Source organism: Engraulis encrasicolus, chromosome 11 (genome assembly GCF_034702125.1).
Source record: "Engraulis encrasicolus isolate BLACKSEA-1 chromosome 11, IST_EnEncr_1.0, whole genome shotgun sequence".
Taxonomy (NCBI): domain Eukaryota; kingdom Metazoa; phylum Chordata; class Actinopteri; order Clupeiformes; family Engraulidae; genus Engraulis; species Engraulis encrasicolus.
This window is the reverse complement of record NC_085867.1, coordinates 27847220-27854719: the sequence shown is the minus strand read 5'-3', so window position 1 is coordinate 27854719 and position 7500 is coordinate 27847220. Positions and strand designations below refer to the sequence as shown.

General features: G+C 42.9%; 1 protein-coding gene across 1 annotated transcript in view; it reads right to left on the bottom strand.

Moving 5' to 3' along the window:
* The window catches only part of LOC134458179 (membrane-associated phosphatidylinositol transfer protein 2-like), a 70121-nt gene that overhangs the window by 62052 nt on the left and 569 nt on the right, over positions 1-7500 (bottom strand). The gene's annotated exons all lie outside the window — the stretch shown is intronic.

The following is a 7500-nucleotide window of genomic DNA, read 5'->3' as shown; positions in this document are numbered from 1 at the left end:
ATGGAAATTGCATTTGGAATAAAAGAATGTTTATAAATGTTCTTCTTAGCAATGAATGATCTGTAGCGCCTCCCTGAGGGCAGCAGTTCAAACTCAGAGTGAAGAGGATGGGTGGGATCATCTAAAATGTTCGTTGTTTTCCTGTGCACTGCAGTCCTGTATAGGCTGTCCAGTGATTTTTGGGGTCTTCCTATGATCTTTCCTGCCATTTTCACCACTCTGGACAGCATGTTCTTGTTCAGCAGGGTGAGGTGGTCATACCAAACAGAAATGCTGTAGGTAAGGACACTCTCTAGGCTTACATATGTCCTCTCCAAAATGTTGCAGCTTACTCCAAAGCCTCTCAGTTTCCTGATTAAAAACAACTTACATGATTGCAATGCAATGTCCCATTGGAAAGTTAGGAAGTTGCTAACTAGTTGGCAATGATGTTTTCGAGAAACGGGCTTGTTAAACTGGTTCTGCAGTTCAAGAGAGAGATGGGTGTCTCACATAAGCTACAGACACATGAATACACAGCAGGGACTGGATGGAGTAGAGAGGGCACCTGGCAACACCAACAAAATGGGGATTGGGGACCATTCCAATGACCTAGAAGTAGAAGTAGTATTAGTAGTCAGGGCCGCTGACAGCGTTGGCTGGGCCCGGGACAAAGACATCTGAAAGGGCCCCAAACCCAGTCAACCCCAGCCTCTCTCCCTGGGCCCGGGACATGTGACCCATTTGTTCCCCCCTGTTGGCTTCCCTGGTGGTAGTAGTAGTAGTAGTAGTAGTAGTAGTAGTAGTAGTAGTAGAAAACCAGGTGAAGTTAATCTTGACGTAGTGGGAAATCATGTATTAGAAGAGTCTTGGGTCCTCGTTTTCTTAATTAAATGACCGCCCAATCTGGCAACATTGTATGCATTTGCTATTATGCATTAGATGACAAACCAGTAACTTGCAACTTCGGCAAGCATCGGAAAGATACACGCAGACAAGGACAACATCTGCACAAGAAAGCTACAGAGTTTCAAACGTTGAGAATGTTCAATACAAGTGTGTGAGTGTCTATGTGTAGTACGTACTACATACTACATTTGGTACAGATTAAGTATAGAGCACTAAAAGGCAGACAGGTTTATCCTCTGGCAGAAATGTAGATAAAACAGTTTATAATAGAATTCTAAATATATGTGTTTATTACATTATTATTAAGCGGGCTTGCGGAGCAAGGACCATGCAGAGCATGGCCCTTGCAGAGCAAGGCCCGTTTATAGTAATCTCTAAGTCCTGTTTCTTATTATTAAGCGGGCTTGCGGAGCAAGGACCATGCAGAGCATGGCCCTTGCAGAGCAAGGCCCGTTTATAGTAATCTCTAAGTCCTGTTTATTATTGGTTCTCTTGTACAGGGACAGTAAAAATAGAAAATGGATCTCCTCCTAGGCCTTTCGAGATAGAGACACCGTTCAAACACTAAAACGACCGGCTCGGCTTGGAGATCGCGTCTCGTTATAGGCTTCTCCGTGTCTCTTGTCGTTTTCCCGTTTTTGGCGATTTTGTTAAAGCCTGGGTCTCCATTGAAAACTATGGTGGAACCTTCATGAACCAAAGTTCCACCACTCTAGAGATTAGAGTGTAGGAGGCTTTTTCGGTCATAAAACATCAACACTTTCACCTAGAAGTTTATTTGACGCGTTGTTAGCGAGCTCTATGGGATGTCTCCAAATTGTGAAAGTTTCATCTCCCAACTCCCAATACTTTTTAAATGGCAGGTTTGTAAAAAAAAACAGCCTGGCTCTATGGAGAATCCCATTCTTTCGAAAAGTGCATTTTTCAAGAGATCAGCGCATGTCCCACACGGAGGTCCATTTGTGCCTGAAAATTTTAACCTATAAACTTCATTCAAAGACTGTTAGAGAGATCACAAGCATGACTCCGATCTGTGAAAAGGACACGTGCCAACTCCTTTTAGTTTTTTTACAACGATGTTGTAAAGAGACAAAAAACTCATTCTCATATTTTCTCCCCTGTTAAAGGCTCAATACTAACTGTCTTTCAGTCAATCACAACAGGTGCAGCCAGTGAAGGATTCCATTTCAACTGTCACTGTCTCAAGATTCCATTCTTAACGAGCAGGTGCGAGCAAGCATTCTAGAAGTCTATTGTTGAGCTCTGCAATGCAATGTAATATAGTCTTGCTGGACTGTGCATGACAATTAGCTGCTTGGCTTAGTGGTAATGCATGCCGCTGCATTAGAGATATGGAGGTTGAGGGTTCGAAACCCACCTGAAGCCATGTTGATTTTCTAAATTATATCATATGCAGCGTTCCTTGGCCGACTTAAAATGCCATGTATATCATTTAGTATGGATGGCAAATGTGCTGAATTACAGATATTGAGGTTGGGGGTTCGAAACCCAGTCAAAGCCATGTTGATTTTCAAAATTATATCATATGCAGTGTTCCTTCACCAGCCTAAAATGCCATGTATGTCATTTAGTATGCATGGCAAATGTGCTGGATTACAGATATGGAAGTTGGGGGTTCGAATCCCAGTCAAAGCCATGTTGATTTTCAAAATTATATCATATGCAGTGTTCCTTGGCCAACTTAAAATGCCATGTATGTCATTTAATATGAATGGCAAATGTGCTGAATTAGGGATATGGGGGTTGGAGGTTCGAACCCCAGTCGAAGCCATGTTGATTTTCAAAATGATATCATATGCAGTGTTCCTTAGCCAACTTCAAATATCATGTATCGTATGTCATTTAATATCAATGGCAAAGGGGTTGGATTACAGATATGGAGGTTGTGAGTTCTAATCCCGCTCGAAGCCATGTTGATTTTCAAAATTATATCATATGCAGTGTTCCTTAGCCAACTTAAAATACCATGTATGTCATTTAGTATATCCCCAAAACGCAGAGCTACAACACTTTCAAGATGGCTGAATCCAAGATGGCTGAATTGTTTGGCCCATAACTTCTGACTGGGTGGATGGAGTTTTTCCAAGATTTCTTTTAGCTTTGTTTTCTCAATAGTACTTTGTTTCATCTCTGCCCCAAAAGGCAAGCCCGCTTCCAGCATTTTCTGTGAGAATGCATTTCTAGTTATTATTGGTTCTCTTGTGCAGGGCAGCAGTAAAATAGAAAATGGATCTCCTCCTAGGCCTTTCGAGATAGAGACACCGTTCAAACACTAAAACGACCGGCTCGGCTTTGAGATCGCGTATCGTTATAGGCTTCTCCGTGTCTCTTGTCGTTTTCCCGTTTTTGGCGATTTTGTGAAAGCCTGGGTCTCCATTGAAAACAGTGGTGGAACCTCCATGAACCAAAGTTCCGCCACTCTAAAGATTAGAGTGTAGGAGGCTTTTTCGGTCATAAAACATCAACACTTTCACCTAGAAGTTTAGTTGACGCGTTGTTAGCGAGCTCTATGGGATGTCTCCAAATTGTGAAAGTTTCATCTCCCAACTCCCAATACTTTTTAAATGGCAGGTTTGTAAAAAAACCAGACCTGGCTCTATGGAGAATCCCAGTCTTTGGAAAAGTGCATTTTTCAAGAGATCAGCGCATGTCCCACACGGAGGTCCATTTGTGCCTGAAAATTTTAACCTATAAACTTCATTCAAAGACTGTTAGAGAGATCACAAGCATGACTCCGATCTATGAAAAGGACACGTGCCAACTCCTTTTAGTTTTTTTACAACGATGTTGTAAAGACAAAAAACTCATTCTCATTTTCTCCCCTGTTAAAGGCTCAATACTAACTGTCTTTCAGTCAATCACAACAGGTGCAGCCAGTGAAGTGTTCCATTTCAACTGTCACTGTCTCAAGATTCTATTCTTAACGAGCAGGTGCGAGCAAGCATTCTAGAAGTGTATTGTTCAGCTCTGCAATGCAATGTAATATAGTCTTGCTGGACTATGCATGACAATTAGCTGCTTGGCTTAGTGGTAATGCATGCCGCTGCATTAGAGAGATGGAGGTTGAGGGTTCAAATCCCACCCGAAGCCATGTTGATTTTCTAAATTATATCATATGCAGCGTTCCTTGGCCAACTTAAAATGCCATGTATATCATTTAGTATGGATGGCAAATGTGCTGAATTACAGATATTGAGGTTGGGGGTTCGAAACCCAGTCAAAGCCATGTTGATTTTCAAAATTATATCATATGCAGTGTTCCTTGGCCAACTTAAAATGCCATGTATGTCATTTAGTATGCATGGCAAATGTGCTGGATTACAGATATGGAGGTTGGGGGTTCGAATCCCAGTCAAAGCCATGTTGATTTTCAAAATTATATCATTGCAGTGTTCCTTGGCCAACTTAAAATGCCATGTATGTCATTTAGTATGAATGGCAAATGTGCTGAATTAGGGATATGGGGGTTGGAGGTTCGAACCCCAGTCGTAGCCATGTTGATTTTCAAAATGATATCATATGCAGTGTTCCTTAGCCAACTTCAAATATCATGTATTGTATGTCATTTAATATCAATGGCAAAGGGGTTGGATTACAGATATGGAGGTTGTGAGTTCTAATCCCGCTCGAAGCCATGTTGATTTTCAAAATTATATCATGCAGTGTTCCTTAGCCAACTTAAAATACCATGTATGTCATTTAGTATATCCCCAAAACGCAGAGCTACAACACTTTCAAGATGGCTGAATCCAAGATGGCTGAATTGTTTGGCCCATAACTTCTGACTGGGTGGATGGAGTTTTTCCAAGATTTCTTTTAGCTTTGTTTTCTCAATAGTACTTTGTTTCATCTCTGCCCCAAAAGGCAAGCCCGCTTCCAGCATTTTCTGTGAGAATGCATTTCTAGTTATTCTTATTACACTTAGCTGACGCTTTCATTTGTTCAAAGCCACTTACAACTATTATTTTTCAGGGTATTGGTCACAGTCCCTGGAGCAATGTGGGGTTAGGTGCCTTGCTCAAGGGCACTTCAGCCATGGATGGAGATGTAGGGAGAGGACAGGTGGGATTCGAACCGGCAACCCTTAGATTGAAAGACCAACTCTCTGACCACTATGGTTAGATGTATGTGAAATGATGTGTGTATTGTCTCGTGTATTCTGTATTTATGTATGTATGCTACTGGACACATTCATTTCCCTCAGGATTAATACATGATACTGTAGTGTACTCTAATCTAAAGGTCATAGGGCTATATCCACTTCTAGAGATATAGTGGAGTACTAATAGACAAAAGCCTTTATCCACTGGCAGATATACGCAGACTGCTAACTAATAGAGCAATGGTTGCATCCACTGGAAGGGGAGAGGGCACTAAAAGACTGAAAGACAAAGGGTTTCGGCTTATCATGTGAACTGTGACAGAGATAAAGCTTTACGGGCCAACAGGATTTATTGTTTACTTGAAGAACAAAGAACACAAATTAACAGGCAGACAGAGAAACACACACACGCAGACACAGAGACACACACACACACACACACATTCAGTCACACACACACACACACACACACACACACACACACACACACACACACACACACACACACACACACACACACACACACACACACACACACACACAGTACACGCATGTGGGAGGTAATGAATGGGGTGTGGAGAGGTCTACCAGGGGATGATAGTGGTGGGTGGGGGCATACATACTGCCATACAAAGGCAAAGTGCATTTACTACATATTAGTCAAAATTGAGGCTTGCGCAGTGGACTCTTCTGAGTTCTCTCAGTGCTGAATGCAAATTGACAGCAAATGAACTCAGGCCTGTCCGACAGCAGAGAAGAGAAGAGAAGAGAAGAGAAGAGAAGAGAAGAGAAGAGAAGAGAAGAGAAGAGAAGAGAAGAGAAGAGAAGAGAAATGAAGAGAAGAGAAGAGAAGAGAAGAGAAGAGAAGAGAAGAGAAGAGAAGAGAAGAGAAGAGAAGAGAAGAGAAGAGAAGAGAAGAGAAGAGAAGAGAAGGGAAGGGAAGGGAAGGGAAGGGAAGGGAAGGGAAGGGAGGGCTCGCAGCTGTTCTCTCTCTCTGCCTTGGAGCACTCAATAGCATCCACATGCCTCATATCAGAGCAATCAGCCCATTGCTACTACTCAAATTGTTTGGCTTACTGGGACTCCATTCATGACTTTTTGGTAGACACATACTGCATGAAGAACCGGCTGAAAAACAATTAACTGACAGACAGATTTATTAGGTCCATGAAATCTCTTCTAAAACAAAGAAAATACACGAAAACCAAACACCTCCCCACACGCAAACACAGAGACATAGACACACACACACCCACACTGCACACCCACCAGCTGCTAGGGGTGTAAATCACAGCCTCCATGACGATATAATTCAATATCGATATCTTATTATTCGATGCGATGCGATTAGATTATTTTCGATACTGAAGAATGCCCCACGATACGATACATAAGATACGATACGATTCGATTAAACCTTTTTCCAATTACTTTTCCACTTCTATTATGTTATGGAGCTAGGGCATTGGACAGGGGCCAATGATTTGATTATTTTCGATACTTAAGAATGGCCCACGATATGAAACAATTCTATTAAATTGTCTGCCATATGATCGATGCATCGGTACATTTTGATTATTATTTACACCCCTAACCTACCCCCCCACCCCCCCCCCCCCAACCACACACACACACACACAATCCCCCCCCCGCCACACACACACACAAACACACACACACACACACACACACACACACACACACACACACACACACACACACACACACACACACACACACACACACACACACACACACACACACATCACAAAGCTGCCTCTGGAGCTCATGACTTTGTGCTGTTCCTCTGAAAGTCATTTTGGAGCTTCAGCGTCGGCAGGGGAGGCCTTATGGGCTCCCACAACAATTAGTGACACCATAATTGCAGCGGCTCCATATGAGCAAGGATGGCAAGCATTTACCCACCGGGCAAGTGTGTGTGTGTGTGTGTGTGTCTGTGTGTGTGTGTGTGTGTGTGTGTGTGTGTGTGTGTGTGTGTGTGTGTTTGTGTGTGTGGGTGTGGGTCTGTGTTTAAAATGTCAGTTTGTCTGTGTCCGTTTTCGTGTGTGTGTGTGTGTGTGTGTGTGTGTGTGTGTGTGTGTGTGTGTGTGTGTGTGTGTATTTGAGTGTGTGCGTGTGTTTGTGAGCGGGAAATGGGCATTTTGCTGTGGTCCACAAGGCTCTTCATGAATCTTGCATGAGGCCCATTCTGCCTCTTATGTATGATGTCATCTGTGGCCACAACCAGACCCGCAGCTCGGCTCTGGGAAAAATGGCGGCCAAATGTATCCACATATTGTCATAAAATAGACCATCTCCCAATTTTAGGCAGCCTTCAAGATGTTCCAAACAAACCTTTGGTTTCGCGTGTGTGTGTACTGTGTACTATAGCGCCTCCTACCTGTAACATGTAGAGCTGTGCTATGCAGTGTGTGTGCGTGTGTGTGTGTGTGTGTGTGTGTGTGTGTGTGTGTGTGTGCGGCATCTCT